The sequence below is a fragment of the Epinephelus moara genome, chromosome 21 (genome assembly GCF_006386435.1).
Source record: "Epinephelus moara isolate mb chromosome 21, YSFRI_EMoa_1.0, whole genome shotgun sequence".
Lineage (NCBI taxonomy): Eukaryota > Metazoa > Chordata > Actinopteri > Perciformes > Serranidae > Epinephelus > Epinephelus moara.
Window position 1 is genome coordinate 22488557 of NC_065526.1, and position 26435 is coordinate 22514991.

The 26435-nt window shown below is 42.1% G+C and overlaps 1 protein-coding gene, 1 long non-coding RNA gene and 3 other non-coding genes across 6 annotated transcripts in view; 4 read left to right on the forward strand and 1 right to left on the reverse strand.

The window, feature by feature from the left end:
- LOC126382756 (uncharacterized) overlaps positions 1 to 26435 on the reverse strand; it is a 199091-nt gene that overhangs the window by 58412 nt on the left and 114244 nt on the right. The window contains exon 1 of one of the 2 annotated variants that reach the window (XR_007569087.1): positions 8144 to 8191. The exons of the other annotated variant lie outside the window; for it this stretch is intronic. This is a non-coding gene — a long non-coding RNA (uncharacterized LOC126382756). Of the gene's footprint in view, positions 1 to 8143; positions 8192 to 26435 lie in introns of those variants that run through there. 2 annotated transcript variants of the gene reach the window in all.
- Positions 1 to 26435, forward strand: part of colec12 (collectin sub-family member 12) — a 51617-nt gene that overhangs the window by 8587 nt on the left and 16595 nt on the right. The window lies entirely within an intron of this gene.
- On the forward strand, positions 19265 to 19351 carry trnay-gua (transfer RNA tyrosine (anticodon GUA)). The gene is given in 2 exon segments: positions 19265 to 19301; positions 19316 to 19351. It is a non-coding gene; the product is annotated as a tRNA-Tyr (tRNA).
- On the forward strand, positions 19698 to 19784 carry trnay-gua (transfer RNA tyrosine (anticodon GUA)). Its single transcript is given in 2 exon segments — positions 19698 to 19734; positions 19749 to 19784. It is a non-coding gene; the product is annotated as a tRNA-Tyr (tRNA).
- trnay-gua (transfer RNA tyrosine (anticodon GUA)) lies at positions 20568 to 20654 on the forward strand. Its single transcript is given in 2 exon segments — positions 20568 to 20604; positions 20619 to 20654. It is a non-coding gene; the product is annotated as a tRNA-Tyr (tRNA).

Genomic DNA, 26435 nt, shown 5'->3' on the forward strand with positions numbered 1-26435 from the left:
CTCGCGCCTACCTGTCCAACAGAAAACATCCAACAGGCTCTTCATCCTCGCCTTTAGTGCTCTCCATTGAAGTGAAAGCCAACCACAGAGTCACTCTCATTTTGGAACAGACGTTGTTCGCTTGCCGTCTCATTTCACAAAATTTGCTTTATTGCACTGTGTTTGCGATTTTCATAGCTTCTTCTTGGATGTGTGCTGCTACTACCTGGTCGCTACTTTTGAATAAAGTCCTGACTGGGCTACACAGCCAATGCCCAAATGTTGCTGCCCCATAAACAACCACAGCAAAATAAAAAAGACAATAACAAAATATAGGCAGAGGGCAGAATCTCTGCAGATAAATACACTGCCAGGTTACTTTTTATATGGCTCTATACTGTACATTGTTTTTGGAGGAAAATCCTGCATAGTATACCTTTGAAACATCAGGTTTGTTGGTTCAAAGTCTGGCCACTATTAGCCAATAATCACACCTCTGCAGCCCTACAATGCTCTTCTGTGTGTCAAGGTTACCTTGAACTTGGTCTCACCAACCTACATAGACATTAATGCTGCCTGAAGACAGCTGAAAGTAGGCCTGGAGATCTACAGCAGCAAATGTACATTTAGGCCCATAACTCTAGATCCACCCAAGGTAGGAAAAGTTTGGTAACTTCTGAAAAGGTGCCAATAGCAAAAAACCTTTTAGTAGCTTCTGCCTTGAACTGTTTAACTCTGTATCAGCGTCTTGGTCTGTCAATCACATCATTACTGTTTATCAACACAAATCCCTTTTTCATGAACTACACTGACCACTTTTATTAATTCAGTGTGTTCCACTGTTCCTAGACACAACTGTCTGCTGCTTGCAGCTGTAGTTTTCTCTCTTTAATAGCATCGCAGTGAAGAAGAATAACTTCAGTGTGATGTTTTTGTGTCTCACACTAAAGTTCTCCTGCTTCTGTCCCAGGGCAGAGATCAAGTTTCACCACTTTGGGTTGAAATGGTCACAGTGGTCCCTCTGGTTTAAGAGGTGTCTTAGAGTATGTGTGTCATCCAGACACTCCGCAGTCGTATGTCAGAAAGTGTGGGTGCAGAAGGAGGCCACATTGTGTGTCATCCTGTGTGCACGTCTCACTGCCTAACCCCTGAATGTGCGTGTGTGTTTACTTGAATTTCTTTACAAGAAGTGCAGAGCTTGGATTTTCTGGCCACAACACCAAACAGTTTTCCTAACAATATGATTCAGACAAGATTTACTGGACACATTATTTATTTCTAACATCTGTAGTTTTTACTCTTGCTGCTTGACCTCTGGCTACTCAGCAGCCGTACGGGAGCAAGGGTTAAAGGAACACTCCACTAAAAATGTATCTGTTGAATATCAAATACTCACAGCCTGCAGGCCTGAAACATGTCAAAGCATTCGTAGAAACTTCTCAAATAACACTGTAACATAATGTAGCTGGTGAACCATTCATGACTCCTGTGTTCGACACGGAAGTATCTGCATTTGTTGTTTATTTCGGGGGGAATTATACTTCTTTCCTTTCATACTGAGAGTTGGATGAGACTGATACCGTGCGGGTGGTATCGATCTTCTCACTTCACTTTCAGCAGTATTTTCTAAATGTTGAACTGTTCTTTTCATGTCATCTGTCTGCGGCCTCCACACATACTTGCGTGCTGGCAGAGAAATACGTTCTGTGCTTCTCGTATGTCCTTGGTGTGGAGAGGAATGAGGTCCTTGACTCATTTTGACATCTGCTTTCCACAAGAGGTCTATTATCCCACCGAGAGTATGTCCAAACCTGAGAAGTTGCTGAGCCACTTCCCGTATCCATACTGGAAGTTTATTCAGTCCAAACCTATATACTCGGAGTGAGAAGGGGAGAGGGAGTAGGCACCATGGGCCTTCAGGGTCTGTGTGCTGTGTCAGCAATGTGCCGAGGGGAGAGGGGGAAGAGGGAAGAGGGGGGATGGAAAAAGAATGAAACCTGAAGTGAAGATGATTTCACAAAAATGTATATATTTCTATATTCTACAGCTGCTTTTTTCATCTTGGCTTTCCTCTGTGCTGAGTGGTTGTTTGTGCTTTTATTAATATGCTTTATTTTTTCTCTGATTCAAAGGGGAAACATTTATCAACAGTTTTTATTTTCGTCTGAGGAGTTGCATTCCTTGCTTGACTTATTTTTGGGAGCACAACAGCAAGTGGTTTTAATTTACGGGGACTTTATTACCAGAAAAGAATGTTTTCAGAATGCCTGCCTGTTACTTACAACCTCCTCCAGGGCATGCATGCATGCAGTTCGTGTTCTGTCGTCCTAATGAAAGATTACACGCTCGTGTTTTCAATAAAGAGCAGAGTGAGTCGCAGGGGGAGCAGGAGGAGGAGGAGAGAAGAAGAAAACATTAAAGGATTACAAAGAAGTAGATGTTAACAACAGGGCAACAAAAGAGAGAAGAAGACAGATAAAGCAACACAGAGCCCTGCCGGGTTGACTTGTTGATCTTATCCCAGACCTGCAGATCTGCAGGAGTGGTCTGTGACTGGTCAAAAGGATGGTGGGTCAATCCTGGATTGACCAATGACAGGCAGGCGGGAATGCATCCCAGACACAGCACAAATCACTGCGTCCCGGCATGGGGCCAGTGTAAAGTATGCCATGAGGATTTCTGCTGAGAGTGTTAGTGGAGGGGACAGGCTTAGGTCAGCTGCAGGTCAGCTAAACAAGCCCCTGCACTCAAGAGCGGCCCTTTGTTTAACACACCACCTAATACAGCTGATAATGACTCAAAGGAAGATGGTGATAAGAATAAGGCAAAGTCTGCTGCAGCATGTTAGCAGACAGTAGAGGAATGTTTTCACACAGCGGAGGCTTAGTGCAAGTCAGCATGTCTTCAGCTGGGATATAACTGTACATGCAGCCAAACATGAGACTAACTGATCATGAGATATGAAGAGAAAAGAGTATCTCAGAGGGAAAATGTCTTTGCTGTATTTCAAAGTTTTGTTTTTCAGTCTTTTCTCACATGCTTAGTTTTTAAAGAGCAGAATAACTTTTTTCCCTCAGTATCCATACAAATTACATTCAGCCTTGACAATTCTGTCAGACTGCCAACGTTAGGTATCAATGGAGGAAGTAATGTGCCCTTTATGAACTGAGACCAGGGCTGCATCCCAATGTCCACCCTCTGGACTTGTGGCCTGAGCTCTTGCAGACTTCAGTTGTACATAGTGTGACGTATTTACTGTCATCACATAAAGTCTGCAAGGGCAGAGACTGCAAGCGGCTGATGGACAATACTCGTTGCTATAGAAACAGCAACTATTGCTGCTTGCATATTCATTTATATCATACCAGTTGATGAACAGTGCCTGCTCATTTGTTCCTGCAGATAAAAAGATGTAAATCCCATGTATAACCTTTTTTGTGACTGAACAAAAATGTATTAATACAGCTCTATATAACATACTGTACAGGCCACACATGTTCAAAAACAGAAATCTTTGTAATTAAGAACAGGGCTATAACTCAATAAATTGGGTATTACTGACATTAGAAACCTTCTTTTGTTGTTTTTTAACAAATTTTTTAGCCTATTACACTGCACAGCCTGATAGGCTGCAATAATAAATTGCATTTTGATTCCCTCTACTTATATATATTTCTGTATCATGATGTGGTTTAATATAACACAATCCAAGTAGAATTTTAATAGGCCTAACTATCCATAACTATTTTTCACGTTCATACGTTTTTAGGCAATTGAAAAAAGAAAAAAAACCCACACACACACATCGTGTGCTTATTGCAATGAATTGTGGGTTATTAAATCAGTGAAGTCTGCTGAAGTCTGCACTTCAAGTGGACTCTCTGGAAGTCTGCAGAAAGTTCGCCTGAGGCCCCTTGTGGACTGGTTGAATTGTGGATTCAGACAGCACTAAGCACTCCCAGACTTCCCGGGAACGCGCCTGCAAAGTCCACGAGTGTGCAAGTGCAGTGATTCAGACCAAGGGGTTATCTCTAGGTCTGAAAAGTGAAGCCAATGAAGTACCTTAAACCTGCATTCTTTCTAATGGCCAGCAGGGGGCGAGTCCATTGGTTGCTAAATGATATCCAACTGTGAAGAGGAAATGATTCTACTTCTCACTTGATTTATTACCCCAATGAACATCTTCCTAATGAGTTTATGGTCTCAATCACTAGTTTTAAGTGTTCTTTAATACAGCATGATCTTCATTTAGTAAATTATGGCTCTTTTTAGAGTAAAATAGATGATAAAGCAGGGTATGTTTTAGGGCATGGCTAACTTGTGATTTACAAGCCGCTACCATGGCAGTGTAGTCAGGGTCTAAACCAGATTCACCCTCTCGTCCAAATATGGTCACTTCTGGCTCCAAAAAAAACAAGATGGTGACAAACTCGAGGCTTCAAAACTGTCATCCACAAACCAATGGTTGACATCACAGTGGTTCCGTCCACTTTTTTTATACAGTCTATACTGAGACGGACAGTAATGGTGCATTCACACACACTCTTGTCTCTTACAAGCATGCACATAATTTACTTTCACCTGCTCTGAATGGGCAGTTAGTTTCCCCCGTTGCTTCCATACAGGCACACAACAAGCATATATGCTGTTTAAGTTAACTCGTAGACAATTGGGATGTTGTCGACCTATATCAATCAATCAATCAATTTTATTTATAAAGCCCAATATCACAAATCACAATTTGCCTCACAGGGCTTTACAGCATACAACATCCCTCTGTCCTTTGGACCCTCACAGCGGATAAGGAAAAACTCCCCCAAAAAAACCCTATACAATTATATTTTCTACATTTTGCTCTAAGAACTTTTTGCAGTTGAGAGTGGAGTAATAAGGATATGTTTCAGGTTCACAAGAGAATTAAAATGGTTTTGGTTGCAGCCAAATTGTTGGTCCCACGAGTCAAAGGACATCCTCATTAAGTTAAACCTTTGTTGACATCCTCGTGTCTCACAACAAAATGCATTTCGAGTCTTATAGTATTAGTAGTAAATTGCCTTAATTTACAATAAGTTGCATCCTGTTGTCTCTCTAGTGTTTGAGTCCGTATGTGTTTTCACACACTGTATATGTGTGACTGGATACGAACAAACTCTGCAGTCACATGACACATTGTTTGGGTTAAACATGAGCATGTTACAGTCCTGGAGGATTATTAATGTGCATCTCCTCCTGTACTGCCTTAATATGCACATTCAGCACATCCAGTGCATCAAAACATTGTTTTCTAGTTGGAGCCGTGCCTCGTTTTCAAACTGTATGGTTTGCCTAAAAGTGTCACATTTATATTTCCAGTGTACTCTGCTTCAACGTTTTGTTTTCTTACTGGATTTTTCCCACATGGAAATTTTGACCAATCAAGAATAGCTCTTTGGCGCAAGGCATTTGATCTGGTCTGCTTGTAAATGCTGCCGTGAGAACACGAACCAACTCTAGGCAATTATGCAACTTTGTAACAAAATTAGTCCCTGATTCAGACCAAAACAAGACAAATCTAGGTCTGAAAGCATACAGGAGGCCAGACTGTTGAAGACCAACAATTGCTGTTGGGTTGTTTTTAACCCTAACCATAATTTTAGTCACCTAACCTCAACCACACCAGCTCTATCATAACCATATCTTATCCTTACCCTAGTATCTGTCCCTGAGCGAACCCCCTGGCAGCATTTGAATTAACATAAACAGAGAATAACAGTCACATAAATCTAAACACAAGAAGCACCTAGGAATGTAGAGGAAGTTATATTTGCAGCTTGGACACACTTATCATTGGTGTATGCAGATAGTAAGAGTGCCAAATTGTTAATAAGATCTGTCTGGTATCAGATGACATTTTCATATATGGATGACATATGGGTCAGCCTGAACTACTGCATGGTTCCATTTGTTATCAAGCTGGGAGATCGAAATGAGCTCCAGCTGCCTTGACTTCCATCTCATCTTTATAGCATGGACTTATTAGACACACACAGTACAGACATTCCTATACAGACATTAGAAAATGAGCTCCTATTAACTCAGTTTGTCAATGAAAAAAGATCTCCGATATGAAACATGACAGTTCTGGAGTTGCAGCGGAGCTTCTGTCAGTAAGTGGTTTTATATATACCCATAGTTTTTTGACCAAAATCGGCCTAACCACCTCATCAAACTTCCTCACACTATGCTAAGTGTCCCTCAGGGATACGTTGGCTAGTGGTAACGACATGGCTGCAACCAACTGTCATCTTAGACTGTGTCATTTTTCACATAATGGATGTTTGTTGAGCTCTTCTTTCACAGCAGGTTTGGCTCACTCACAAGAATAACACACACAAGTACTGCAAGTGTCTGACTCCATTTTCTATCAACAAGTCTCAGATAGGCTGAAGAGGTTTTGCATATGGCTCAGCTTCAGGGTTACACTTAATGGAGGTCTTTTGGCTCCAGAGAGAGCCAACATCAACGTTTGCTTCCTCTCTTTAAAAAACTGCAGAAAGCTAGAATGAAAAATGTCTATTTTCTTTGTTCTGCTGCGAGTCTCAGTGCTGCTCACTATCTCAGACCTGCCTGCGTTTGTTGCTCTGGCTGTGATTACATTGGCCCCGCACCAGCGCACCGCTCTCCTTGTTTATGCTTTTGTACTTGTATTTTTGGAGATGCTGAGAAATATGCGTGTTGTGCAAAGAAGTGAGCCATGCAGAGTTTTTCCGTTGACTCAGTTCTCAAGTGTTTCAGATGATCGTTTCAAGTCAGGCATGTGTTTGTGTATTCACATCTGTACATCTGCTGCAAAGGAAAATGTCAGAACCACTCGGCCTGCCTGAACTTATTTACAGCAGCTTTCATGTTTGCTGGATTAAGTGCTCAGTGTTAAGTAGTACAATAGTTATGTGTTGGTTCACCCACATTACCCAAAAACTAATTTTCTCACTTATTTCTGTAGCATCTAGTCATGTCTTTGTGTTATTTGGCCATATTTTAAGATTCCTGACACTACTCCACTCCAGTGTAGGTGGATAAAACTAAGCATAACATTAGTCCAGGCAGGACACAATGTCAAGCTCAGCTCACATCCCAGCTACATCAGCTGATCTCAAACAATCAATCAACTGATGGAGCAGCTGATTGATGGAAGGGAGTCAGCTGATAGATCACATGATTCCTTTCTATGCAACCAATTGGTGCATCTCAATTAGTACGCCCTATTCAAACAGCTCTAGCCTGCCTATTGTTGCTGCTTTGCAACCTGCCTCCAGCCCAGCTCTTCCTTTTCATGTTGTGTCTGACTTATCAATGTCATTTCTGTTTGTCATTGATGCTGACTCTGTTCTGTTCCCGGGGGTCTTTGCTGCAGCTCTCCCTGCCTTAGATTTTCCATGTAGGCGTATTGAAGGGCAGGGAGGTGTGCTCTCTCTGCCTCAGGCTTTCCTTGTTTGCAAGTGGAAGGGCAAAGAGGTGTGTTTTCTCCGCCTTAAGGCTTTCCACGTAAGGGCATTGAAGAGCAGAGAGGTGTGCTCTCTCCGCCATAGGCTTTCCACGTAGGCGCGTGGAAGGGCAGAAAAGGTGTGGTCACTTTGCCCTATGCTTTCCACGTAGGCCGTGGAAGAGGCTTTCTGTGTCGGCCCGAGTAAAGGCAGAGAGGCCCAAGAACAGAGCCATACCGGCAAAATTAATATTGACTAAATTGGTCCTGACTGAAATGTTTATGGAGCTTAAAGCATTAAGCAGTTTTTTTTGTTTACAAAACACATCAGCATCATGTCTTTCCAGGAACAGTGTCCTAGTTGAGCATGATGTCAGGAGGGCTTTCAAGCACATTTATTTATTTTTATTTTTTTATTTATTTTATATACTTTATTAATCCCCGAGGGGAAATTCAATTTTACACTCTGTTGTCAATTACACACAGGTCCGAACACACACATGCACAAACTGGACCTATACATGCACTAAATGGAGAGATGTCAGAGTGGGCTGCCCATGACAGGCGCTCCGAGCAGTTGGGGTCGGGGTTCGGTGCCTTGCTCAGGGGCACCTCGGCAGTGCCCAGGAGGTGAACTGGCACCTCTCCAGCTACCAGTCCACGCTCCACATTTTGGTCCGGACGGGGACTTGAACAGGCGACCCTCCGGTTCCCAACCCAAGTCCCTATGGACTGAGCTACTGCCGCCCCATGAACACTGGCAAAGCAGTGGGGCCAGATGGTATCGGTGGGTGGGTCTTCAAACTATCTTCCGACCATCTTGCGTCACTGTTTATAAAAATAATTCAAGCTGGGCCTGGCTCAGTTTGTCATACCCACATGCTTCAAGAAGACCACCAAATTCTTGTGCCCAAGAAAACACAACCAACCAGCCTGCCTGAATGACTACTGCCCAGTGGCCCTCACCTCTGTAGTGATGAGGTGCTTTGAACGGCTGGTTAAGGATTACATCCTCTCGTCACTTACCAGCACACTGGACCCACTACAGTTTGCTTACCATTCCAGATAGCACACACCCTCCACAATCCCCTATCTATCCTGGAAAAGAAAGAAAGCTGTGTGAGATTGTTGTTCATTGACTACAATTCAGCATTCAACACCAGGCTCCTCCAGGAGCCTCCAGGCTGGTCACAAAGCTCAAGTAGGCCTACCTGGGATCAAACCCCGCACTGCGCATGTGGATCCTTGACTTCCTGACAGGCAGACACCAGATGATGGGAGTGGGCAGACACACCTCTTCCACCCTCATCCTTAACAGCGGAGCACGCTAGGGCTGTATTTTGAGTCCCCTGCTGTACTCCCTGCATACACACGACTGTGTGGCCACTTCCGACTCCATCACATGGGTGGATTACTGAATGGGCCGATCAGCCACAGGCCTAGGGGCCCAAAGTGTCAGGCCCTGGCCTTCATCTGCGAAATGTCAATTAAAGAGAGACACGTACCTACCTGGATCAGACTAAGAGCAACCACAAAAAGATGCATAATGACTACAAAGAGACACAAAACAACATCTGTCATTCTCTCTCCTATCTGTGCCCAGGGGCCCACTGTTTTATAATCTGCCCATGCTCCAACACCGTAATCAAGTTTGCTAACAGCACAGTTATGTTGGGCCTGATCACGGATAACAATGAAAAGAGCTACCTGAAAGAAGAAGAGTATCTGACCCGATGGTATCAGGACAACAACCCACCCCCGAAACTAAGGATATAATAGTGGACCCTGGGAAGAGGCAGGGAAGAAACTATGCCCCCCTAATAACCAGGGGTCCTTGGTGGAGAGGGTGCATAGCTTTAAGTACCTTGGTGTCAGGCAAGGCAGAGACTGTTTCAACTCAGACGCCTGAGGAAATTCAAGGTATCTCCTCAAGTACAGAGGAATTTCTACAAACCTCACCATCAAGAGAGTCCTGACAGGGAACATCACTGCCTGGTACGAAAACATAACCAAACAGGACTGCAAGACCTTACAAAGAGTGGTTTGTTTGGCTGAACATACCAAAGGCACTGCTCAACCCTGCCTGAAGGATGTTTACACCAGTCGCTGCAAGAATCAACCAGAAGAATCATTAAAGATCCCAACCACACACATTACAGCCTTGTCTCCCTGTTGAGGTCAGGAAGAACGTACCAGTTACACCAGGCCAGCACTGAGAGGCTCAGGAAGAGCACAATCCCACCTCATTATTCAGTTTGACATGTTGGCCATTTTTGACGCTGTTTAGATTCAACACAGAAGTGGTTAGCTATAGCTAGGAGCAGTTAGCTTAACGTCTGTTATGTAGATCAAGATCTACAACCTGTATAATCACATCCAAGTTTGTTGTAATTTTTGTGGCCATTTTTTCTGACGCTATATATCTGGCTTTGGCACAGGAAATTGACATGCTCAATCTCGAGATTCTGATATGTTTAGTTGTTTTCAGAGGTCATGAACCAGGCTTGAGAGCACTTTTCTTAGTAGTCATTGTAGTGGACAGCAATAAAAACCTCAGAGGGGATTTCTTCAAACCAGCAGATGCAATTTAAACAGTCTGCATGACTACATAGCACCAGCATCAGTAAGAAAATGTGTTATTTTTTGTTGTACTTTGAATAATTGGATTATGGCATCTACTGATAAAAATTGACTTAAATTATACATTACATAAACACTAGTTTCAACATGGACCGCAGTGCAGCTACACTAGCCTGAGCTGGAAGTTAGACCACCCTCTCTGTGGTCAGCATCTTACCCCAAAAGTAAAACCAGACTTGGCTGGACGGCTGGCAGGGTCCACACTGTGGGATTTTATTGGCTCTACTGGCGACGAAGCTTGAAACTGGTGTGCGATGATGGGATGGAGAGCAGCATAGACTTGGGCTGATGATGATCAGGCTGGGTGATGATTGTTGCTGATTCAGTATCTTAAGTACTTCCACGGAGGCCCACCCAGCAGGCGTGACCACACGAAAACCCAACTGCACAGATGGTCCGTGGAGTTAACTCCAGTGTTCAGCTTGGCACCCGAGCAGTGGTTTTGGGTTCTCATGAATGTGTAATGATATATTCTTAATCCGCATGACAAAATATCTCTCAGTTTATTTGTGTTCATGTTGTTGTGGTGAGGTAGAGATTAGAGTCAGGCCTTTTGATTGATCTCACTGCGTCAGATTTTTAAATGTCTTCCAAGGCACAGATAGTTCTCTGTGAGGTTTCACTGTGGGAGCCATTATAAATAAAATCTTTCGTCAGACCAGCATGGTTTCAGTTATTATAGATTTGTTTGATATTGATCACACTTGTGTAATCCACATTTCACAAACAGAGTGACACGTTTTTCCTGGTTAAGGAAAATGAGTTGGACAAAAATGGGTTCTTGAGAAATAACGACATCAAGGGCATGGCACATTGCTACATGGAGGTTTCAGTCCAAAAATACAACATCCCACAACCTCTTATTTTACTAGACCCACTTGTGCACATTGCCTAACCCTGTGAATGACTTAAACCAGTGACGGAAACTGTCTTACATTTAATGTGGGATTTGTCATTGGAGTGCCCAGTGCTTGTCCCATGTGTTTTGTTTTATAATGGCCATGTTTCATGTGTTGGCAGACTACATCACTTAGCTATGAAGCAACTCTCACATTGGAGAGGTGCTTTGAGGATTGACATTGGGTTCTTGAGCCAAACCTGATCAGCCGGTGCTGGCCATGACAGGCTGGATGCAGGATAATTATTCATCTGGGGACATTTTGGCATTGATAAGCTGGTTTTATGAACCAAGAACAAAATGTATGAACAAACATGTATGCTGCCACCAGCAGCAGTTTGTTTCAGTTGCTATAGCAACCCCTACTGGCGTAGTTACATACATAGGAGCTGTATTTTAAGTTTGGCTAACTGAAATTTTTACAAGGAGCCTTTTGTGACCCTGACCGGATGTTATGTTTTCGGGTTGTCCATCCGTCCCATTCTACCACGCTATCTCAAGAATGATTGCATGGAATTTCTTCAAATTTGGCACAAACGTCCACTTGGGCTTCAATGATGGACTGAAAGGATTTTGGTAGTCAAATGTCACTGTGACCTTGCCTCCATCCAACTCTTGTCAATGAGATTTCTAAAGAATGCCTGGAAGAAATTTCTTTAAATTTGGCACAAATGTCCACTTGAACTCAACACTCTGTTTTTATTCTCGGGAATGCAACATCTCAAGAAAGCCTTGAGGGAATTTCCTCGAATTTGGCAGTTATAATGAACTCAGTGATTAAATTATTATAATTTGAGGTTCAATGGCCAAAGGTCAGGGTACAGTCAGGGTTAAAATGCCTAAGCCAGCTTGAATAGGTGGGTTTTGAGATGGGTTTTGAAGGATGTTATGCTGTCAGACTGTCGGGTGTGTGGGGGAATTCCAGAGCCTAGGGGCAGTGCAGCTGAAAGCCCTGGCATCCATGGTGCGGAGGAGTGAGGTGGGGATGGTCAGGAGACCAGCAGAGGAAATACAGGGAGCAGGAGGGGGTGTACTCCTGGATCATCATAATATCCAAAATCCTTTTCTGGCTATTACTCAAAGTCAACTCAACTCAGGACAGAAGGGGAGACGTTAAGTAGAATAATGAACTGGTGACGCTAATCTTGGCCATCCACTTTGAAATTGTGGTTATTGTATAGATCTTTTCTTCTGATGCATTGAAGGTGTGTGAAGCATTCATGTTTAAAATTTGTTGCTTCTTTGCAGCAACATCCACACTTGAAGCATTGTCTACTGCCATATGACTTTGGACAGGCATGAATGTAAAGTATAGCTTGATTGGTTGGCAGATGCATTAAACCGTAAGGTGGTAATTCAGATTATTATAGGGGTTTATTTTAGTTGCTGATTTAGTTTTTTCAAGATATTACACAAGGCTACATTTTGGCTTTGCTTTAGGTTCCCATATTAACCTCGAAATTATTAACTATCCAAAACACTTTCCATTTCCGTTTTTTGTAATAGCTGGACTTGTCATCCTGCCACATTTGTTAGCATTCATATCAGTTACAAGAGTTATTGTTATGTATTTACTGTTTTTACTTTTACTCTAACAAACTCTACCTGTAAGTTTGTTACACTTTTTATAGGCATGAAATGTTGATATTTCACAGGTTGTACTATATATTGTTACTAGTAGTAACTAGTAACAGTTAGCGTAGACTTTGGTGAATCCAGTTTGCTTGTTTTTGTACTTATTCAGTTTTGCAATATCTTCAGTCAAACTCTTGTTTATGGTATGTTAGCCAACTTCTGTCTTCAACCTCTATTCAAGGCCAGTTTGGCTGTTAGCATAATTGTGCCCCTACACTCATAGTGAACACAGAAGAATGTATATTGCACATTCTAACAAGTCATAAGACTAGATGTTCATGTAATGTGACTGACATGGTGAATGCGAGGATCAATGACCAACCCCCTCTTCTCCCTCTCCCTGAGGTTCTCATGGTCCTGTTTTACTTGAAATTACCTCATTCCAACATGCCAACACTGGAACATGAGCAGCAGAAGCCAGGGGGTCTCTAGTTCTCCTCTCAGGCCAATAAAGTCAGTTTATGGCTTCCATGTTTTTCTAAATTCATGGACGTGAATGAGGGTTATTGAAACGTCTGTTTTTAAGGAGCACATTTTCTTAATGTTAATGTCCTGCATTTTAGTTGGAAATGTGATGTTCCATATTGGGGTGAAAACTTTGGCATGTCCAGTGCTGCACACACAGTACTATACATTAGTTTATAGTGCACAAGAATAAGAACTACATGGATTTTTCAAACCTCGACTTGAGTTAAAACCTCGAGTTTTAGTCCCTTTAGAGAAAGAGACTTATGATTCATAAAAATGTTGTACTTGTTTGTATTCACTTATGTAATAATGGATTTTCAGGCTGGACTGTTTATTAGAACCACGGCACATTAATGTTGCGTCGTCTCTTCTCAGCTCAAGACTAAATTAATGGTTTTCCAAGTCATTGTTGGTTCAGGTCCAGTTTTACAGCACAGGCATATAAATTTCAAAAGTAATCAGTCTTTGTAACCATAGAGATGCATAATCATTATTTAGAATGACAAGTGATGAGAGATGTGTGATTTTGGAGATGAAATATAGCTTACGGTAAATTAATAAGTCCTCAGTGTGTTTGGATAAGTGTACATACTTGCATGTGCCTGCTTTAAAAGTATTCTTTTTTTAACAGTGTAGATGCAGGTGCTATTTGAGTTACATTTTACAGTTTTCCCTGGGAATATTAATTCTCAATTACATTAAAAAATTCCTGCCTGCCAACACTGTCTGTTTGCTAGCTCACGGTGGACCTACATTACATTCCTGAAACTTGTGGCCCAGATGTAACTCGTGAGACCAGTAGACACACATTGAACCTGGAGTTTCGTCTCTGATGGAAACTGCTGACAGGAACACTAAGACTTTTTTGATATCCAGTCCTGCCCTGCAAAGTATCCCCAACACAGTGGCCTAACTATGTTTATGAGGAACACTTGCGTGCTTAACAGTCTGTCTCTTGAGATTACGATATAGGAGCCATTTGTCACAGTCAGTCTTCTTCTAACCAAGCACAGATGGGATGACAAAACCAGATCTAATCAACTCCATGTTCACTGCTTCATTGGATCTGAATCCCAGTTTTAATAGGCCACCTAACTGTTTTCTCTACCAATTAGGCAGTGTTTGTGCTTTTTAGCACTTTGGAGAAAAAAAAAAACAGGAGCCTGCGCAGTTAGCAAGAAATACGCCATAAATATTTTCCCTCGACAGTGAGCTCAGTTCCACAGAAGGATGCCATTTTTCTCCTTTTGCACGGTTAGGTCAACGGATATACCACCGTTCATCATTTCCAAATGTTTCTCTCTTATTGTTACTCAACTTCCAAGGAACTTCCAACTGCTCAGAAACACACCAGCGTACTTTAGGGACTTGCAGTCATGTTAACTTTGCAGGAAAAACGTAATCTGATGTAAAAAACAAAACAAAACAAAACAAAACAGGTGGTGATGGGCATGGCTTTTGACTAGTCAGCGTGGGCCCTCTCCAGGCACCCCAGCTTCCCCCAGCTTCGGCTAATAGGTGAAATAAATTGCCTGTAGGTGTGAATGTGAGCATGAATGGTTGTCTGTCTCTATGTGTCGGCCCTGTGATAGTCTGGCGTCCTGTCCAGGGTGTACCCCGCCTCTCGCCGAACGTCAGCTGGGATAGGCTCCAGCCCCCAACAGGATAAGCCGTTACAGAAAATGAATGAATTTTGGATATGGACAATGGATATATTAGAGGACCTGTGATGCAGCAAAGGAACAAACTGGTGCATAAAAATTCACCAGAATGCAGGAAATTAAATGTTTGATGCTCAAAATCTCCTGGAGAAGGACTCCTACCCCCCAGTTTGATGTATGTCTCCCCCAGTATTGAAACAAAACCTGCGTCCTTGCCATGAGTAGATGCACGCTTCCTTTTGTGCAGTGATACGGTTGAAAATAGTGATACTGATAAAATAGTGATGACTGATAAATAGCATAACAGATAAGAGCAAAAAAGTGTATTTTTGATTTTGGGGTGAACTGTCCCTTTACTTTTTTTGACACTCCATTCCAGCCAATCTATTTATGAATAAAGAGCTGCTAGGTCAATGGTTATTACAGCTGCAGAATGAGTGAAGGGCCCGGGATCCCACTCAATGAAAATACTGCATATATGAATTTAATTACTCAATCAAATGCACAGCCTGACATGTACGAGATCAGATGTCTGACTGTGTCTCAAGTCAGTTACATGATGCCTGAGTCACATACTGTGTTGGAAGACATTTTTTGCGGTCAGCTCTTTCAAAAAGCACGGTGTTAAGTATTAAAACAAAATGCCAAAGACATCTCACAAGACAAGAATGAATCTGGGATGAAAACACGTTAAAAGATCCCACCCTGCTCTCCCCAAAACTTCAGTTACCTTTCCTTCACTAAAGGACCTCCTCTAACCCCCTGTTCATTTCTGTACAGTCCCTAAGCACATTTTTACAGGCCTATTTTGTGGAAGACTTCAGGGATGATATGTTGAAGAGGTTGTTTTCCAGAGACACCGGCCCACATCGTACTGTATGTCCCAGTATGGTGTTGTTGTTATAGTCTGTGGCCGAGGCCTTCAAAGGACACTCTTCAGCTTGGTCAGCTTTAGGCGATGTGTGTGTGTGTGTGTGTGTGTGTACAGTATGTGTAATGAGGGCATCTCATCCTGTTCAGACATGCAGCCATCTATATGGGGTTTTTTTTATTTAGACAACCCAACGTACTGCAAACCGCTGATCTCCTTACTCATCATGAGCACCACTGAGAGGGTTTCTTATAAAAACACCCAAAATAGCTCACAGAAGGCAAAATAAAAAACACTTAGTCCCCTTATTGGTATGATGCTTGGCATGAAGGGATTATGTATCAAATGTTTGCATGCGTCCTTTGATTCGGCTCCACTGTAACAAGGTCCAGATGTTCTAGAGGACCGGGGCCCAATTTAAAGTGTCATAAACCTGTTAGCAGAGGGTGAAAAAAACACGGCCCAGGCCAGCTCAGCAATTCAAGGACCCTAATGTCTTAGTAATTTGTCTCAGTGGTAACTTCCCCTGTTGGAGAGTGTTTACTTGTTAACATTCCAGTTGGCGACTGTTAATACTGGGGTAGCTTTAAGGGCCAGAGGGGGACAGAGCGACCCCAGCACACCTTGTTAGCTCAGTTAAAGGTTCAACATTGCTGCATGACTGATGTCGCTTCTCAGTTGTGCAAGCCCAAGCTGCATTAGGCAAGATAAATGAGCACAATTACATCAGTATTAGTTGTCTAAGTTGTAGCGTATTGCAAAAGAGATTGTTTACTTCGATTCAAGTGTAGAACTTGGACACATCTGCTGACAGAAAGTAACAAAACCAAACTCTGGAGTGGGTGAAAGACAAGCTGTCTGCTAAACAACCATCCACCACTTTGGTCCAGACTCAGTACATTTACATAACATTAGAGAAAATCACTTTATTGTGTTAGCCGGACTAAAACAGGACGTTTAAAATACATGCAAACATGTTAGTCTGACTGAAATCGTACTAAATTGAATTTATCAAAGTTGGACTAACAACCAGATAATGCGATAGGAAGTCAAATTACTCCTGCATGTATACAGTCAATTGGACCTAAATTGGCCTAGGCACTCTGCGCATGCTCCACAGTTTCTGCTCCAGGCTTTGACCTGAAAGTCAAATAGCATTAAATGCGGAACAGAAGAAGAAGCTGGTAACAACATGGTGAAATCTACATCCAGAGCCTTGCATTTTTGGACAGATGAGGCAATACAATTCATGCTGTGTCAGCTGACAGAGTTAGATATTTCAAATATGGGAGGAAAACACTGAATGGCGACCTGATCAAAAAAGTGTTGGCACAGCTGGATGAAGCTCGATTGTTTGGTCATGACGTAATAGGTCAACTGGAAAATGGTCCAGTACTAACAAGCATAAAATGGGCATATAGCCACCTATTGTCATGACAGAGGAGAGACATATTTCAGTCAATAAATCGATTAATCTTGTGTGCTTGTATACTATGACGAGGACAGTAGTCCAATTAAATAGCCTAGTCGTGCTACAACTGTAGCTCGACTTAACTGTGCATGTAAACATACTGACTGAAATATATCTCAACATCTTTTGGCCGTGAAATTTTGCACAAACATACACAGTCACTGACAGATGAATCTCAATGACTTTTGTGACCCCATGACTTCTCACCTGAGGTCAAAACTTCAGTTAGTCTAGTGCTGTCATTGACTACTTTTACACATGATATTCCCATCAGCCTCAGCTGTACTTTGTGGTAACTGCTAATTAGCAAGTGTTAGCATGCTAAGGGCCAGTTTATAAGTTCAGCGTCTAAGTGTGCACAAGGATCCACTTTGGTCTGCGCAACATAAATGTCGTCATTAACCTTTGTTCACAAGGGTCTACACGGAGACCTATGCAGATATCTCTGTGCTTCGTGTATTTTTTTTGTGACAGTGTGGACTGTATGCATAGCAAGCGTATCAACTGTGCATGCTCCAGTTTCCTTGTTCCACACTCCAGTCCAGTCCAGCACACTGCGGTCAAGCCGGACGCAACTACCTCACCACAGTGAAGTTAGTTTTTAAGTTGGATATTCAACAGAAGTTTACTCCAGACCCTGCAGCATCTTCTAAGTTTCACTCCGACCTGATGTCGGCAGTAGGATGATGGTAAGCTCGCTTAAAAGCCCTCCCATTTACTGCTAGAGGATGATGATCTTTAATTGTTCTATGAACAGAACTAAGTCCGTGTGACCACAGCTGTCCATAGATGTTCAATACTGAAAGTATGTCTGAGCCTTTACACACTAAATAAAAGACGGTAGGGAACAATGCCAACATGTTAGCAATTGCTAAACTGAATATTTATTGAAGGCCTTTATTTAAGTGGGTTACCACAATGAGACATATTAACCTAATTTAATTTGTCATGGGAATATGAAAAAGATGATTACTGTTTGTCTCTGAAAATTGTACTTCATCCTCAGTGAACCAGTGTGGTTTCTTTTATATACATTCATGTGTTTGCTTGTGTGTGTTCTGGTTTGTTGAGACAGTTTCTTTTATCCGAACTGTTTCAGTAAAGCTGTTTATGGAAATTACAAACTGTAACTTGAGCCACAATTAGATGTAATTGTAGTTATGACAGTTTGTGGACAGATACCAAAGAGTAGCGTGACCACTTAAAAGAAAAATGTCCGTTTCCTCTGGAAACGTGAGACGAAAATGCAGCATTTGGCAGCGTTATAATCTGCCAGGCTCCATCCAGGTGGAGCAGAGAGGCATGGCCTGCCTGTGCAACTACTGGTTCTTGGCTTGTGACCACATACTGCTGTGGTCGCCACCCAGTTACTGTATATAACATAGCATTAACACTCTGCACAAAGGGTCTTCACACAAAAAGGCTCTAGTCTGTACAGGCTTTCTTTTTGTTGCTATGGAAGTTTCCACTGCCAGCCAGGAGTGAGACGGGGCATGCAGGCTAGTCTAATGGCAGGTACATGGAATAAGGGAATAAGTGTTGAGATTTTTTTTTCTTTTACTGACTCACAGTCCAAATGAAATACAGCTGTTTTACAGACACCACACTGGACTGCCCCCATCTTCCTCTCTCTGCCTCTTTTCACGTTGTCCCTGGTTCTCTGCCTCTGAACCAAAACTGACCGTAACCTCTTCTAAGTATCAGTATCAAATTAGATAACTAGACTGTAATGTATCTGACCAGTGTGAGAGCTGCACAAATTACATACTTCTGCCCGCAAATGTTTCTTTACAAAGTGTCTTTGTCAGAAAGGGTTTCACCAAGATTATTCAGAGTCTCTGTGAGGCTATACTTCAGCACAGTGGTGCTTTGAGCGAGTCAGCATGCAAACATGCTCTCAATGACAATGCTAACTTTCTGATGTTTTCCATGTTTATCATTTTAGTTTAGCCTGTTACCACACTGATATTTACCTGCACTGAATACCAATAGGTAGTTGTTGGGCCACTTGTTGCCATGAGGCCACATTCACTCTCAGCAGTGCATACAGAAGTGTTGTCCTGGGCCATAGTGACAGCCTGGAGCTTAGGAGCTTAGTGATGGCACAATGCTGCATGTGTGACACAATTGATGCTTATGCCAGAAAGCACTTACACAGCAGGAACAAAAGCCTATACTCCCTTCGATAGCTCAGTTGGTAGAGCGGAGGACTGTAGTGGTTAAAGTGGGCATCCTTAGGTCGCTGGTTCAAATCCGGCTCGAAGGAGTGACTTTTGGGCAGCAGTAGTAAGTCCACAGGGACTTGGGTTTGGGACCGGGAGGTTGCCAGTTACAGTCCCTGTTCAGACCGACTGAGGACTGGTAGCCGGAACGGTGTCATTTGGCCTCCTGGGCACTGCTGAGGTGCATCCAAGGCATCCAATACGCACCCAGTACCCTGGCCCACCCCTGACTGGGAAGCATGGGGCCTCCGGTGGCTACACATTCAGTTCCATTATGGGTAATACAAGTTAAGTTAGTCACAAGTGAACAGCTCTAATTACAGTTGTCAATGCACCCAATACATTCACTTTTTGGCAGTGTGTACAGAAGCACAGGGACTATAATTAGTCCCTTCGATAGCTCAGTTGGTAGAGCGGAGGACTGTAGTGGTTGAATCAGTTATCCTTAGGTCGCTGGTTCAAATCCGGCTCGAAGGAGTGACTTTTGGGGGAGCAGTAGCTCAGTCCATATGGACTTGGCTTGGGAACCAGACAGTTGCCGGTTACAGTCCCCATTCAGACTAAATGAGGATTGTGGACTGGTAGGTGGAGAGGTGCCAGTTGGCCTCCTGAGCACTGCCACTGTACCCAATACTCTTCGGGGGGCAAAGTCATATGAAGATCTTAGTTCAACAGGGGAAATTCTCTATCTTCCCCCATTTGAACTCAGCCTGAATATGAAAGCAATGCAAAAATGTAGAATGATGGAGATGGTCATACTCAGAAGCCCGACTTAAATGCCAACTTTCTAAAAACAGCAAAACAAAACACATGTAATGAGGTAATCAGACAGATTGTAATCAAACTGCCAGGTTAGCCAAGAGAAAACAAAGGCCCTGTTTACACCTGATATTAACATGTGTCCTGGATCATAGGATCACAGTTGAACAGCTCTAATTACAGGTGTTAATACACCCAATGCATCCTCAGTGTGTCTTGAGATCTGATCACCCAACATTCAGAGGTGGTCTGGGCCATATGAGGCCACATTCGCTTTCAGCAGTTTGTACAGTAGTGTTTCCTGTGCAAATTAGTCTTATTCTGAAGTTGCCGAATAGCAACGCTTGGGCAGTGACTTCTGGCGTCAGACATAGATGTGTACATAAGTGTCGTCCTGGGCCATATTGACAGCTTGGAGCTTTGGAAATGCAGAGATGTCAAATGCTGTGCATGCGGGGCAACTGATGCATATTTCAGAAAGCACAGAGAGTGTTAGTGCTCCCTTCGATAGCTCAGTTGGTAGAGCGGAGGACTGTAGTGGCTTAAGTGGGCATCCTTAGGTCACTGGTTCAAATCCGGCTCGAAGGAGTGACTTTTAGGGCAACAGTAGCTAAGTCCATAGGGCAGTGCAGTCCCCATCCAGACACACATGGAGCATGCCTGGGCACCACTGAGACGTCCCTGAGCAAGGCACCCAACCCCAAACTGCTCAGGGTGCCTTTCCAAGGCAGCCCCCTCTCTCTGACATCCCTCCATTTAATGCATGTTTGGGTTCTGTTTGTGCGTGTGTGTGTGTGTATTTCAGACCTGTGCATATGCGACAACAGAACAAATGATGTGATTTCCCCTTGCGGACTGATAAAGTATTCTTAAGTACAGCCGTGGCTGATGTCATTAGTTTTGCAGGTATTTGGTCGTAAACCAATGTATCGAGTGGTGCAGGGAAGAGTCTGGACATAAATTTGCATTTTAGCACTTTTTCAGTTTCCTTGTCACAAAGTCGATGTTTATTTTTAATGGGTTTTTGGTTAGATATCTGAAAAAAGGTCTGTGGTTAGTAGAAGCTTAAGAGACTCCCACATTTTGTTTTATTTATTTTGTATTTTTTTATTTATTTTTATATTAGGGACAGAGCATATTAATGAACATTATACAAAACGAAAATATGCCAGATTATAGCTGAGGCTAATTTCCATCTGTTGTCCCTAAGGCAGGTTGTTGTTCATAAAAGAAACATACTGTACGAGAAAAATACATAGAAGCAAATGAAGAAAATCAATACAAGGAAATACACAGAAAGGAACAAAATCCGAACTTAACGATAAATACACATACACAAACAATTTCAGTGGGACAAATAAATACAGGGGAAACAAAAAGTAACTCCAGTGCATCAAATCATCAGTGACCATGACAAGAAAAGAGAATTACCCACACCCCAGATTTTACATTATCCCATTACTTGATTGCGCATGACCCAGATGTACCTAAACTTATTGCACTTAGCTCTATTGCACCTTTCTTGATTGCACATAACCCGATTGTACCTTTTATGACATAAAATACGTCAGTACGTACCCCAATTTGTGAACTGAGAAGCTTTTATGTGTCTTTAAAAAGGTGGTTGCTAACAAGTGGCTAAAGGAGACTACAGAGGTTGTCAGGGAGGCTTAACACCACCTTTACAGCCTCGCTGTGGTGGCAACGTTAAGTCCTGTGGTGTTCAATAACGGCCTAATGTTAGCTTTTTACTTCTGGTGATTGCATTTACACTTCAAAAATTTTAAAAGAGATGTTCATTTGTGAAAATTATCGCGCTAAACAAAACAAGTCAGAGTGATAAGAGCTTTTGTTTGCAAAAGAGCTTATTTTCTGCAATATTTAAAAATCCAATGGAAAAATCCCATTTGCTTTTTGTCAGGGGTACCAGGGTGACACTAACTTCCAGGTTGGCCTACAAAAAAAATGGCATCCCTGCATCACTCTATTAGACAAATTAAATTCTTGACCTGATGATGACTCTAAATGCTTAGGGATCATAGAAGCTGTTTCAACCCATCCTGACAATCCTTCTAATGGATGTTGGGATATTTTATTGGATAAGTGAACATTTTGACTTGCTGTGGGTGCTAGCAGAAAATTCATGGGATAACCATTCGGAGTAATCCTCTGAACACCATGAATGTTTTATTGTTGTATATTCAATTGTTGATATAAGTGGTGAACCAAACCACTGGCCAACAATGTCATCCTTAGAGTCACACTGCTGGCTGATGGAGTAGTTTTGAGATAGATTTTTGTGGATATTTATTTTTGTCCATAAACTCAGCCCATAACTGATTACACAAATACAAAAAACAGGCCAAAACTGGGGACACATGGTTCTCACTTGACAGCAATAATATGAAGGATACAGTACACTCCATGTTACCTTCACTCTTTCTAGGCTTTTCTGGCATTTATGTAGCTCTTGGGGATAATCTGGCTGGATTCCATCTTGTTGATTGGGACGTCCTGGCTGCCGTCCAGCTTCTTAACTCTCAGCAGGCTCAGTATCCTGGTGTTCTGCACCGGGCCGTTTGGTTTAGCAATGTGTTTTCAGTCAGCTCATGACATGTATGTGTCAGCATGTTTATGTACTGAGGGAGTTTATGCGTAGACAGCAAAAACTCTCAAAGGCCCTTTGGATATGAAACATGACACACTCACTGAGTGGTGAGGTACATCATGGGGGGTTGTAACACAAAACTAAGTAAGCTGTGCATGCAAAGAAGAAATGAAGTATTTGGTGACGTTTAGATTTGAAAGCTCTATTTGATTTTCTTTTATCAAAAATTTCATGACCCTTGGACTTTGCTTTGAAAAGACTGTACATTTTGTTTGTCCAAGACTTTGCTGGAGCTTTCTTGGATTATTATCATCAGGATAATACACACTGTGAGTTCAGTCTCAGAGGTGTTTATAATAATTTATCATGATTATCTTAACATACCTTAAAGGTATACAACCTGTTCTTATCCCCAAGTCATCAAATACTGATGCTTTGTCACGCCCCTGTGGCCTCTGATACCGATGCACAGGGCACCCTTTAGCAGATCTATCAGGCCCACAGTTGAAACACATTGTAACACATGGTAAATGTTGTGAAACAGTAGTGGTTAGGTTTAGGCAACAAAACTACTTGGTTAGGTTTAGAAAAAGGATCATGTTTTGAATTAAAATAAGTGTCTTTGTTTTACGTAATGACTACATCACATTACATTGAAACAACAGTGACTTTTGGTTTCATACGGGACGTCAGAGTGTGAGTTAGGTAACATTATGTTAAAACAACACTGACATTTGGTTTCACACAAGACACAAACTGGTCTCCCCTCCACACTCTAAAAAATTATTCATGGGGTTTGTGGATAACACTTGTTACTTGTGTTTTTCAGCATTACAAAATTACACTTTTTACATTTAAGTGTTTTAGTATCAGTTTTCAACTAGTTTTAAGAAGTTGGTCAAATCATAGACATATTTAACATTTTTGATTTGGGTTGAAAAAATAAAAAATTAGAATATCTAAAATCAAATAATTTGACCACAAAATATCACCACAACTTTTGGATAAAAAATAAATTGGTTCAACATAATTAAACCTTTCAAAGTCAAAGCAAATTACTTGTGTAATACTAAACTAATTGAGTTTATAAAATCAAAAAAGACTCATAGGATTGACTCAATAATGCCAGGCTTGGAACTAAATTGTTACCTTAATTTTTGTTGAACCAGTGAATTTTTTTCAGAGTGAAAAAATAACAGACCAAAGAAACTGTCCGCAGAAACTGCACCTCCCCTCCCTCCCACTCTACATGGACCTTCTTGCTCTTAAAATTATGTCACTTGCTCTCAGCATCAAGTATTGCAGCAAATGGATTTACCATGGAGTAAGCTGAAAGCCTTCTGTGTCTCACAGAGATGCTAAAGTGTACCTTTGGCGTCTACATCACATGCCAGTGGGGCATGACAAGAGGTATTTCACGACCTTGGAATGAGAATGGGCTAAGGTATACTACGCAGGATTTTCCTGAAAAAGCAATGTATAGGCTTATACAAAAGTAATCCCTTTCAGCCATCACTTGTTATGACCCACTACAAGTGTGTGGCGATACATTTATCTGCAGAGACTCTGCCCTCTGCCTGTATTTTATTATTTTCTTCTTATTTTGCTGTGTACAGGATGTTTCATGGGCACAGCACGCAAGGAAGACCAGGGCTTTATGTAAAGGTAGCGACCAGGTGCCAGACCACGAGCAACTCTAATTTAAGGGGAAGCTATAAAAATCACAGACACAGCATTTAAAAAATACAAATATAGTAAAGCAAAACACAAAGCTTGCTCCAAAACGAGAGTGAATCTGGGGTTTGATTTCAATTTCACTGGCAATCCTGTTCACAAACAGTGACTGACAGTTCCTGCATCATCTACCTTTAAATTCCGCTGCATGTGACAAAGACAGAATATAGAAACCCAGTAGTTTAATTTTCTTTCTATATTCTATGTAACAGAACACTGGAGCTACCTTGAAGCATTTGCTTTTCATCATCACTGTGTGCCACATCGCTGACAGAATCGTTGCTTAAGCAAAATCCCTTAGAGGGGAAGAGAAAACACTGCAGTGACAAGTGGTGGGAAAATGTTGCGACCCTGAAAGGAGCTGCTGGCTGCTCTGCCCAGAATTAATTTCCATGTTAGTTCAGTGGAAGCATCATTTCTGTGAGAACATGACAGTCTGGGTTAGTAACCTTTCCCTGCCAAGTTCTACGGCACATTATGTGATTGTGTTGATTCTAGGAACTTTAAAGTTTATGTCCTGCCAGGTAAAGCACTCTCAAATTTGGTTATGATTTTACCATCACAGAAAACCTTTCCCATGGTGTACAAATAGCTTGAACATCCCGGTTTCAAGTCAGAATCCAGAGGTGATCCAGCAATTTCCATTGCTTTCTGAAATTGATTTTTAGGTCTTCCCCATCTGTTGCAACTTCTGAATCCTGTCTTAAAAGTGCACTCGACTTATTTCGTGTTATACTCCCATAACAATATCAAAGTCAGACAGTGGACAGAGATTTGATCTTTTATCAATCCAAGCATTTTTCTTTAAAGATCTGAATTTCAAAATGAGTCCAGTCATCATCACCGTCACCGATTCATCAGTTTGGCCGGTAGGACTTTATATAAACTATTGTTAATAAAGGAACGGGGCTCCGATAGTGGCTGATAGCTGTAACCTCCACTTCTCACGTGGGTACAGCCGTAAGGTTTTCGCATGGAGTACCCCACATGCAAATACATGGTAATGTGTTCTTTAGATAATTTGTATGATTTAAATGAAATTTAACTAATGTAGGACAGCTCTCCTTCTTTATTAGGGGCATAATAAAGTTGCTGGTAATAGAATACCATCATGTGCTTTCACTGTTTTGTTAGCAAGCATGGTCGGTATGATTTAGCTAGAATAAAGTAGCAAGCCACTAGCAACGACTAAACAACTTTCTGAACGACTATTAAGTCACTGTTACTTCGAGACAGGGAGGGGCCAGGGTACCGGCTGATTCCTGCTCCAAACAATCATTATAATATCGGCCATTAAAAATCCACCATCGGTCGACCTTTACTTATAATGTAGATCAATAACAGAAGTTCACGTCAAGGTCATTATATTGTTGCTTTTAAGATTCATGCTCTGTTTTTAATCGCACAATCTGACACACAGAGTAGTGAACAATGTTATTTGGGGATACCCAGAACAATCTGCTCTTGTGTGTTTGTAGAAAAGTTAATTATTGAAGTATGTAGAGTGGCAAAAGCCTGAGTGAGAGGGTTTTGATTGTACAAAACTATTTGAAATTCAGTGACTCTGAAAGCACGCAGGACACACATATGATACTGCCACCATGTTCGAACTGTAATGAACACAAAAATACCACCCCCCGCTTTGCCCTTGACCCAGAACCTGCAGACGGTTGGCTGCTTGTTTACATGGTGTGATGTTGTCCTTTAAGCAGCATGTGGTCAGGACCAGTGGGGGGTGGTTCTCTGATGGAGCTCTCCTCACTGGATCCCAACATGACGCTCTCAAGCACACATAAGGACAACAGTGGCCTGCGTATCCATGTCTGTGTCCACGGCTGGGCCCCTTTGAGGTGGTCAGACGTGATGTTTGCACAGATGTTTGGGTCCAAAGCCGAGAGGCCAAACCCCCAGTACCCCTCTGGTGGTCCTGGCCCACCCCTGACTGGGAAGGATGGAGCCTCTTGTGGCTACACTTTCAGTCCCATTATGGGTAATATGAGTTACAGGGACAGAGACAGGCCTCTGAT